Here is a 10,959-nt window from a genome sequence, read left to right on the forward strand (position 1 = left end):
TAGGGTTGGGGTTACGGTTACGGTTAACAGTCTAGTTAGGGTTAGGGTTAGGGTTAGGGGATTAATACGATATACACCGTTACAGCGCTGTTTTCAACTGAATAGACGTCAGTGATTAGTAGAAATTATCGAAATAAGACAATTTTTTACATGAAATAAATTCGAATACAAAAATATTTTTCTGTTCTATGACACAAAATAGATAAGTATACGAAGTTTGAAAGTCTTTCCGTACCAAAAACACTACATAAAACATAAATGAAAACTGGCGCCCCCGTTTTAAAATAGATCCAAGGAATCAACAAAAAAACGTACCAAAGCTTTTATAAAAGCTCTCAAATCCAAAATCCTAAAGGATCCAACCAAATCCATGAGAAAAATAGCAATTGAACTTGAAGTAGACAACAAGACCATTAGAAATGCAATAAAATATGATTTGAGGTTTAAATCTTACACAATAACACCAAAACATTTGTTGACAACAGCTATGAAGGAAAAGAGAGTGGAAAGGTGCAAGAAAATTAATACATGGTTCAAGAAAAAGGCCTCCATTGTAACGATCTTTTGAAATGATAAAACCTTCACTGTCGATGCTGTTCTGAACCGCAGAAATGACAGATTTATCGCAAAATCGACAGTTGAGGTTAAGGGGACATTCAAAACAAAACATCCTGCAAAAGTTATGACATTTGCCCAAGGTGCCACGCAGTGGGACTGAACCCGGAACCATGTGTTTGGTAAGCAAGCTACTTTATTTCATAAATATTTGCCATAGAGGCATTACAAAGAGGGGACGAACAAGGACAAACAAACATAAAAGGGGTAAAGTAGCTGTATCGATTAAATGTTTACAATTTTAAATATACAATAATACTTACCACACAGCCACTCCTGCGCCTATTTTTAAAAACTTTTGGCAAACAGCACGCTTTACGTTTTCTCTTTATTACGCTGGTAGTTTTTGTGTCATCTGAATAATGCCTCGCAGTTGACACTATTATTATTTCTCATTTAAGCACAACGTTTCAAAATTTTAAGGTGTGGCTAGACAGTAAGAAGATTGCTTCTCAACAACATGTTTCCAGGTTCAGTCCCACTGCGTGGCTCCTTTGGCTATCGTTTCCCACAATAGCCTTGGCCCGAGCAAAGGCTTGCGAGTGGATTTGGTAGACGGAAGCTGAAAGAAGCTCGTCATATGAGTGTGTGTATGTGTGTGTGCGTGTATGCGTGTATGTGAGTGCGCATGCATGCATACATGAGTACGTGTGTTTGTGTTTGTCCCCCACCACCGCTTTACAAATGGTGTGGATGTGTTTATGTCCTCGTAACATAGTGGTTCGGCAAAAAGGTCCGATAAAATAAGTGCCAGGCTTAAAAATAAGTACTAGGGTCGATTCGTTTGTCTAAAATTCTTCAAGGTGGTGCTCCAGCATGGTCACGATCTAATGATGACTGAAACGAGTAAAAGGGGGAAAAGAGTGGATCACTATTAGTAAATCTCACAACGTGAGATATTCAGCAACAGTACTTTGGAGTAAAGATTATTTGCCAACATAACACGGCAGTCCTGGTTTAGGACGAATGTTGCTGTAATTTAGCCCCAGGAGACAACATATAGCCAGCAGGAGACGGTGTCTCCTGGGGTTAAATTACGGCAACATTCGTCCTAAACCAGGACTGCCATGTTATGTCGGCAAACAATCTTTACTCCAAGAGTGGATCAGTTGCTACCATTGACTTCAGTGCTTGTCTGGTTCTTCCTTTTCTCGACCCCGAAACGATGAAAGGTGAAATGACCGCAGAGTGATTTGAACAGAGAAGGCAAAGAGATGGAACAAATGTCGCAATAACAACAAGGATAATCCTTTTTGTCATAGGCGCAAGGCATCAAATTTGGGGGAGAGAATTAAGTCGATTATATGACCCCTTGCGTAACTAGTACTTATTTAATCGACCCCCAAAAGGACGAAAGGCAAAGTCGACTCCGGCGGAGTTTGAACTCAGAACGTAGCGGCAGATGAAATACTGCTAAGCATTTCGCCCGGCGTGCTAACGATTCTGCCAGCTCGCCGCCTTCATATAATAATAACAACAACAACAATAATAATAATAATAATAATAATAATAATAATAATAATAATAATAATAATAATAATAATAATAATAATAATAATAATAATAATAATAATAATAATAATAATAATAATGGTTTCTACTTGAGGCACAAGGCCAGAAATTTAGAGAGAAGGAACCAGTTGATTATATCAACCACAGTACAATTTCCCTAAAGATATAAAAACCGGAAATCCTACTCAAAAAACAGTTTGTTTCTTAAAGACGTCTGTCAAGGTTTGGCTTTCCCAACGGAAATACTTTAAAGCCATTAGACATTAAACATTAAACGAGCTTTTTAATAAAATGCTAACTTTATTCTGTAATTGGATGAAAGTATAATTGATTAACTGGATCACAGTCCCATAATATTATTCATTTTTATAGAAGCCAGAGGGATAGAAGGTAAAACTGCCAAGGAAAGGAATGAATTCGGAAACGTAGAAAAAAAGAAGTGAATTGACCCAACTCTGTCGTTTTGCGTCCATCTGTTGAATTAACATAACCTGTTATTGATCGACAGGATCAGAATAATGTTTCAGTTCATACCAGTTCAATTACATTAGAGATGATTCGTGTATTTTCTTCACCATCTGTGAACTGGTCACATCTCTAATCGCCATTATACAGTGCATAAGAAAAGAAAAGAAAAATTTAAATAAGAAATAAATCATTGGAAAACGTACACACGTCTTTCTTCATATTTTATCTCTTTCTCTCTTTTTGTATCCATCAATAATTGGTGATTCGATACTCGTGTTATGAATATGTAAAAGAAAAGACACCTGTACACATGAAATAGTCGATGTTTACATAGGATTTCACTTTTTTATGAGTTTGATAACAGAAAGTTACCAGTTGTTTTAATTACTTACAAATAATATAAAACTATCATACAAGATTAGTTGAAAAATCCTTATTGATGTTATCTTAAACGAGCTCTTTAATACTGTGACTTTCTCTAGTATTACGATTTAACAGAGAAGACTGCTAACAGCTTGAAAGACAACTGAGATAAGGTAAGATGTTGCCATTTTGCAATTATGAGGATGCGTGTCTCAATGGGTATGTGATTGGTGGTTTTGGGGATTTTTGCCCTTTTTTATCTATCATGTTTTAATATACTTTCTTGAGAGACGTCTTGTATCTGTTAGAAATCAATATTTTTCAGATGAATCGTAGACCCGATATTTTAATTCTAGTTATAATTCGTTTACAACAGCTAATGCTTTGCCGTATAAAGCTAAAGCATTATGCATCTGAAATAAATCAATATATTTTCCTCATGAGATATAACCCTTTATCTGTCCAGGGCAACGAAATTAAAGGAAATATTACGTTTATTATGGAGGAGAAGAGAAAATATCACAACGTTAAGATTGAGCACTATTCGTTATTGAAATTTGTTAAAGAGAACACCAGCTTTGATCGAAACCCACAAGAAAAAGTAAATTAGTGGGTTTTAGTTCAACCTGGGTCCAGCAGCATCAAAATGACTTATTTGAAATATGTATATAATTTACTTATGTTTAGGATTTCAATTTCTTTTTCGTAAGCTCTACCCACAGGAATGACTGGGTGAAACAACAGTCAATTCTCCCTCAAGTTTTGTTTTCTTTTTCTATTGTCATAAAAAGTGGAAGAGTATATTAGAGAATGTAGTCCTAGGTTACTAAAAGAACTAAGTTATTTTGGCTGAAATGCTTTTCATCATAGATCTTCTCAATCAGAATTAAGTTGTCGCTAAATGACATGTTATGCAATTTTTCAATTCTACAGCTGAATTCAATGTTTTTCATTGGTGATTTACTTTCATCAAGATTTATAATTCGTGTACGAAATATATATTCCTTTTTAATATAGGCACAATGCCTGAAATTTTGAGGGAGGGGGGGGCAGTCGATTACATCAACCCTAATGCTTACCGAACGCTAATTATATCGTCCTCGGCAGTATTTGATCTCAAAACGTAAATAACCGGAAGAAATGCCGCTAAGCATTTTGTCAACTAATCCGATGATTCTTCGAATTCGCTGCCCTTCCTGTAGGAAACCTATATTGGTTTCAAATTTTGGCACAAGGCCTGCAACCTCGGGGGAGGAAGGGAGGCTAGTCGATTACATCAACCTCAGTGTTCAACTGGTACTTATTTTTTCGATCCCAAAACGATAAAAGACCTCGACGGAATTTGATTTCGGAACGTAAATAGCCGGAAGTAATGCCACTAAAGATTTTGTCCATCGTTCCTACGATTTCTTTCTTAATTAAGACTATGTCCGGCTTCCTATTCTCAATCTCATGGTCGTACTGAATCATAAAATCCCATAGGATCTTTGCATTTCTATTTTCGACAATGCTTTCAGGTTTGTGATCGGACCAGTTTTTTGCTCTATCAAGTCCATACTTGTTGCAAAGTGTCCAATGAACAAGCCTGGCTATATTGTCGAGGCATCTCTTATATTCCTTCTAGGCTAGTGGCGTACATTGGCTGGTAATATGTCAATCACTCTGGTGTTGCTTGGTCGGCATTTAACAAGGTGTTGAGTTGTGCAGCTATTCATGCATAACATTCACCAAATCTTTTGATCCAGTAGTCTAGAACTCCATCTGGTCCCGGGGCCTTCCAGTTGCTCATTTTTTTGCTGATTTCCTTCGCTTCCCTAACTGAAATGACTAGTTCTGCCTGTTTTGGACAGACTACTGTTTGTTTCAGTTCTTGCAATCATTCAGCATCCTTCTTGTTCTCCTTGCCTTTGCTCCAGATGTCACTCCAAGACCTTTGACTTTCAATGTTATCTGGTATTAACTTTTCATCTGTACACGCTCCATTTCTTTATAGAATCTTTTCTGATCTACTCTGAATAACCTATTCTGGTGGTAACCCTAAATTCTTTGGTCGTATCGTACCATCTTTGCTTTCTTTACAACGAGGCGCTGTTTCAGTTCCTCTATTACTACTTCAGACTCTTTCTTTCAATATTATACTTCCTTTTCAGTGCCCTGTATTTTTGTTCGCTTTTAAGCTCCCCTTTCTCTTTTCGGTCTAAGACAGAGATTTCCTTCGAGAGCATGGCTAACCCTGCCTGGATTCTTCGTTTTGACCATGGATCTTTTCTTTTGTCACTCCCATTATATTTCTTTTTCTTTACATCGACACCTACATTTTCTGCTACAACAATACTTGCTGCTTTGATCAAATTATTTGTTTCTGTGATGTTGTTTGTTCTGATGTATTTCAGAATTTCATTGACATTTTTTGTTTCTTGGTTCAGTTTCCATCGACCAACCTTTTTAAGGTTGCAAATAATGTCGCTATCGCTCTCGGTTGTTGCTTTTTTTAATTGCCCATTTTTAAACCAAGCCCAGGTGTTTGTTCCACATACGTCTTCAGTGGCTCTCCAAAATTCGCCATGCAGAGGTTTCTCATCAATCTGTCTGATGTGCTGTCTTTCTTCTTCTTATTATTATTATTATCATTATTATTATTATCATTATTATTATTATCATTATCATTATCATCATTATCATCATTATTATTATTATTATTATTATTATTATTATTATTATTATTATTATTATTATTATTATTATTATCGTGAAGGCGGCGAGCTGGCAGAATCATTAGCACGCTGGACGAAATGCTTAGTGGTATTTCGCCCGTCGCTACGTTCTGAGCTCAAATTCCTTCGCGGTCGACTTTGCCTTTCATCCTTTCGGGGCCGATAAATTAAGAACTGGTTGTGTACTAGGGTCGATCTAATCGACTGACTCCCTCCCCCAAAATTCCAAGCCTTGTGCCTACAGTAGAAAGGATTATTATTATTATTATTATTATTATTATTATTGCAATGATAATGTATCGGGACTTTTCTTTAGACTTTTACCTGGAGACCGTCTTAGTGCTGAACATGAAATTTTTTATTGTCTTGATGTTATATAACTTCCTAACAAGTCTTGTACAAGGAACCACTGCAAAAAGTAAGTACATACATTTCTCTTTTCATTTATATATCATTGCTTTATTTATGAAATTGTGAAGAGTCACTTTGTGTACAATTGAAGGGAGCCGTGCGTGAGTTGCAGACTCTGGACCATATTGTTTAGAAATCCCGTCTATTGACTGTTTGTTTGTTATTATTGTTTTACTAAGGCGCAGGAGTGGCTGTGTGGTAAGAAGCTTGCTTACCCGACTACATGGTTCCGAGTTCAGTCCCACTGCGTTGCACCTTGGGCGAGTGTCTTCTGCTATAGCCTCGGGCCGACTAAAACCTTGTGAGTGGATTTGGTAGACGGAAACTGAAAGAAGCCCGTCGTATATATGTATGTATAAATATATATATGTGTGTATGTTTATGTGTCTGTGTTTGTCCCCCGCCCCAACATCGCATGTCAAGTTTCATCAAAATCGATAAAACGATATAGGAGAAGTTAGCTAACAACTCCACAAACACACCCACAGACAGAATTTCCCACATATGTAGTAGGTAATATCCTCTCTCGGCATATTTTGGCCTTTAGCCGTCATAGTGTTAAAATACTTTTATTATATATTCTGGCACTCCGTCGATTACGACGATGAGTGTTCCAGTTGTTGTAATCAACTGAACAGCCTGCTCATGAAATTAATGTGTAAGTGGCTGAATACACCACAGACACGCATACCCTTGATGTAGTTCTAAGGCAGATTCAGTGTGACACAGAATGTGACAAGGTTGGTCCTTTGAATAACAGGTACAACTCATTTTTACCATCTAAGAGAACGCTAACTCATTTTTGCCAGCTAAGTGCAAGCTAAGCAACGTGAAATAAAGAATTGAATTCAGCACCTTACAATCGTAAGCCAAATGCCGTAGCCACTAAGTCACTAAGCCAAGTTGAATCTATACAGAGTTGGCCATTTAATAACAACTGAATGAATTTGATAAAAGCATCTAAATATGAAACATCATGAAAATTGTTCAAAGTCCTTCTTGAGCGACACATTTTCTCATTCCTGTCAATACAGAATTACTGTCGGGTGACTTTTGGCCAACCTTGTGTTTATAAAATAAAGATAGACTTTAAGAAGAAGAAACTTATAATGTGATTATCCAGTTTAAACACTATTTACAGACAGGCGCACACATAATTGTGTGGTTCTGAGTTCAATCACATTGCGCAGCACGTTCACTAAGTGACTTCTGCTGTAACCTGGATTAATGTTTTGTGAGTGGGAATTTAGTAAAAGAAAAATGTTCAGAAGCCACTGTATGTATGGGTTTCAATTACGGGTATAAAAATAGGCGAGAAAAACCGAAAATCAAGGGCTTTATAACGGAAGTCCTTTGAGATATGTATTCTACACTGAATTACAGACACTTCCATGTCACACATACACTGTCAGAAAAGCAGTGTAACCAATGATGGGTTTTTTTTTTGTTGTTGTGTTTGGTGGAGTGTTGTTGTTGTGTTTGGTGGAGTGTTGTTGTTGTGTTTGGTGGAGTGTTGTTGTTGTTGTTTTTTTTTGTTTTTTTTTATACTTATACCTATCTCTGTAACTGTTCGCGAACTGCTACATAAAAAAATAAATATCGAAAATATTTTCTCTGAGTAATATTAACCTAGAAAATTTGACAGGTTGATCCAGCGAGAAGAGTTAAAGGGAGGTTTCAAATTACACCAAAGGAATGACCAACGTAGAGATAAACTTGTAACACCATGCTTTAGTAACAGCTGTTGAGGTCGCTGTAACCACACAAGGCCATGTTGACGCATTGAGGAACCGACGAATTCTGATCAATCATACTGTCGCACAGTTCAAAAGATGACATCATTAAAATCTAAAACAAACCAACGAGGAAACTTATATGTAGTTATTTGATCTGCTTGAAATAGCAGCGAAATCTTCGTCAAGGAAACGTGTAATCCTAAGTACACTATTTCTACAAAAACAACAAAAAAAAAAAAGAAAATAGCCACGGATGGAATACTTTGATCAAAAGCCTGCTTGATCTAGGCTGACCTAGGGTTAAACAACGACTTTAATATTGGGATGGTGCATAATTATTGTGGCTTTTTCAACAAATTTTATTCACCACAAACAATAACAACATGTAACAAAAATATCTTTAAATGATTATTCCGAAGCATATTCACCATCTACTTCAATTACTGCTTCCCATTTGCTTGGCAGACGGTCAGACCATCATTTAAAGATGGTTTTGTTAAATGTTGTTATTGTTTTTGCTGAATAAAATTTGTTGAAAAAAAGCTGCAATAACTATGCACCAACCCAATATTTACATTTTTTCCAGTCCGTTTTCTTTTGATGGCCCATCGACTGGTTCTCTCATAATCCATCCATCAACCATTCATGCTCTTCAATGATAAATTAAGTCTTTGTGCCAATGTCACAAATCAATACGCCAAAGAAATATATTTCGGAGATTTCCCCCCTTTTTATAGTAACTAACATCTAATATAATAAATGTGAAAACTAATTTGTGTGTCACTGTGTCACACTTCGACCCCACCTCTCTCACTATTCATTGACACTCCTACTATTGTTCATGTTGGGGTGAGAGTAATAGTAGGCATAGAGACGGTGAGGACGGTGGCGAAGACAGAGAGGGAGAGAGAGAAAAGAGAGGGAGAGAAAGAGAGGCAAAGAAATTTAGCGAGAGTTGATGTTTTTATTAAAAGTAGTAGTGTTGATGGTGGCAGTGGGAGTAATAATAAGAGAAAGAGTGGGTATGTGAGAGAAAGAGGGACTGAACACAGTACATACTGAACACAATTCTTTTACACACACATTTAGCCTTTTTGTGATGGTAATGTGGTGATAATAATAGGAGGCGACGGCGGCGGAGGTGGCCAGTGATGACGGTGAGAGTAAGTGATGAGAAAGACAGTGGTGATGGTGATGGAGGGATAGGCGGTGAAGTCAAAGGTATTGATGATGGTGGTTGGTGTCAGAAGTTTGAATGGTGTGTGTATGGCAGATGTAGTAGCAATGGTGGTGGTACTGTTGTTGATCATGCAGCTTGGCAATAAGTTCCAAGGTGACAAATTATATCATTGTTTTGATGAAAATTTTTCAAGTTTAATAAAATTTAATACGAACTCAATACATGAAGTGTCATTGTTGGGCGCAAGGCCTAATGAAGAGCCCTCCATATTGGCTGATTGATAGCTCATGCCAAAACCACTACGGTATCTTACATGGTTTCAGTCAACAAGTTACATTTGTAATTCTTTTATTCTTTACTTGTTTCAATCATTAGACTGCGGTCATGCTGCAGCACCGCCTTGAAAAAGTTTTAGTCAAATGAATCGACACTCAGTACTTATTTTTTTTAAAGCGTGATACTTATTCTATCGGTTTCTTTTGCCGAACCGCTATGTTACGAGGACGTAAACACACCAATATTGGTTGTCAAGCGAAGATGGGATATAAACACAGACACAAATACACACACACACACGACGGGCTCTTCTCAGTTTCCGATTATCAAATCCACTTACAAGACTTTGGACGGCCCGAGGTTATAATGAAATACACAGGCGCTAAGGTACCATGCAGTAGGACTGAACCCCGAACTATGTGGTTGGGAAGCCAGCTTCTTACCATACAGCCACGCATGCGCCTAAAACAGTAAAATTGTTGTTGGCTACATACATTTATTGCAGATTTACAAATGTGAAATTTATTCTATTATAAAATTAGTTATTTCAGTATAAATACTTTTTTCATTGTAAAAATTCGCATTCATTTTATTATTTCGTAGAACCGCCATAGAATTTGAAAATCATTTAAGCAGTTATAATTGTACTAATGTAACAATATTTGCTGCGATTTACAGTGGTTAAAGCGTTTTCTCAATATTAATGTGTGATATGTTTGCATTTACATCCGGCCACACATTTTCAAGAAAGGTTGTAGTTTACAATAGTAAGTACAAATATGTAAATACCTATTACTCATACTTGTGAATAAACATTAAAAAAACCTGCTTTAGGAGAATTTGAACTGAAATAGAGACACATTTAGTTCGATAACCTACATTTTATACCACGCGTCAATAATCATCATAATTACTTCAAACTTGGGAACAGGGCTACTATTTTTTAGCTCAGTTGATTACAGCGAGCCCAGGGCTCAACTATGACTTATTGACTCTAAAGAGCAAATTAGGTTTCGGTGGAGTTTGAACTCAAACTGTAAAGAGTCGAAGGGAGTGTTTCTCGACACGTTTCTGGATATCAATACCTAACATAAATTACATAAAAACGTAATAAAAAAGATTTCGAATGACTGAAAGTATTTGTGATAAAGAAAAAGTTGATCCTTATAGACGGAGCCGTCTACAAGGCTAAGCGCTTTGTGGATGCCAAACCATTGGTCACTCTGTAGCTTGCCACATAAGCAACCTCTTGTACATACATTAATGCTCAAACTTATACAGTGTGCTTCTTTCTTAGATATATGATCCACTGACCATCTATTGGGTCATCCTATAAATAATGCAGTTTTTTAATACTTTTATTCTTCAAAATTAAGATAAACAAAGTTCTTTTTTAACCTAAAATATACTCTACTTCATTTTCTACAATGCTCTTCTATCTATCTGATAGACTTGCAAGGCCCCTCTTCCAAAATGCACTTGTCCGATGCGAAAAGTACTCCTCCAGTATTGTTCTGACCTCGTCTACAGAATTCATATCTTTTCTGTTCAAATGATTTTGAAGACTGCGGAATAAATGATAATTAGATGGAGTAATGTCCGTCGAATATGTGGGTGGGGAATCGTTTCCCATTCAAACTGTTCCAACCTTTGGAATGTCATCCTCGCAGTATGTGACCGCGTG

At 36.8% G+C, this 10,959-nt stretch overlaps 1 long non-coding RNA gene across 1 annotated transcript in view; it reads left to right on the top strand.

Annotated features, from left to right (window-relative positions):
* The first annotated feature begins 83 nt into the window (after nucleotides 1-83).
* Nucleotides 84-10,959, top strand: part of LOC106880609 (uncharacterized) — a 15,710-nt gene continuing 4,834 nt past the window's right edge. Inside the window, exons 1-3 of the long non-coding RNA XR_001410761.2 lie at nucleotides 84-737; nucleotides 2,500-3,131; nucleotides 5,989-6,090. This is a non-coding gene — a long non-coding RNA (uncharacterized LOC106880609). The remainder of the gene's footprint in view (nucleotides 738-2,499; nucleotides 3,132-5,988; nucleotides 6,091-10,959) is intronic.

The sequence above is a fragment of the Octopus bimaculoides genome, chromosome 17, assembly GCF_001194135.2.
Source record: "Octopus bimaculoides isolate UCB-OBI-ISO-001 chromosome 17, ASM119413v2, whole genome shotgun sequence".
NCBI classification, from domain to species: Eukaryota; Metazoa; Mollusca; class Cephalopoda; order Octopoda; family Octopodidae; genus Octopus; species Octopus bimaculoides.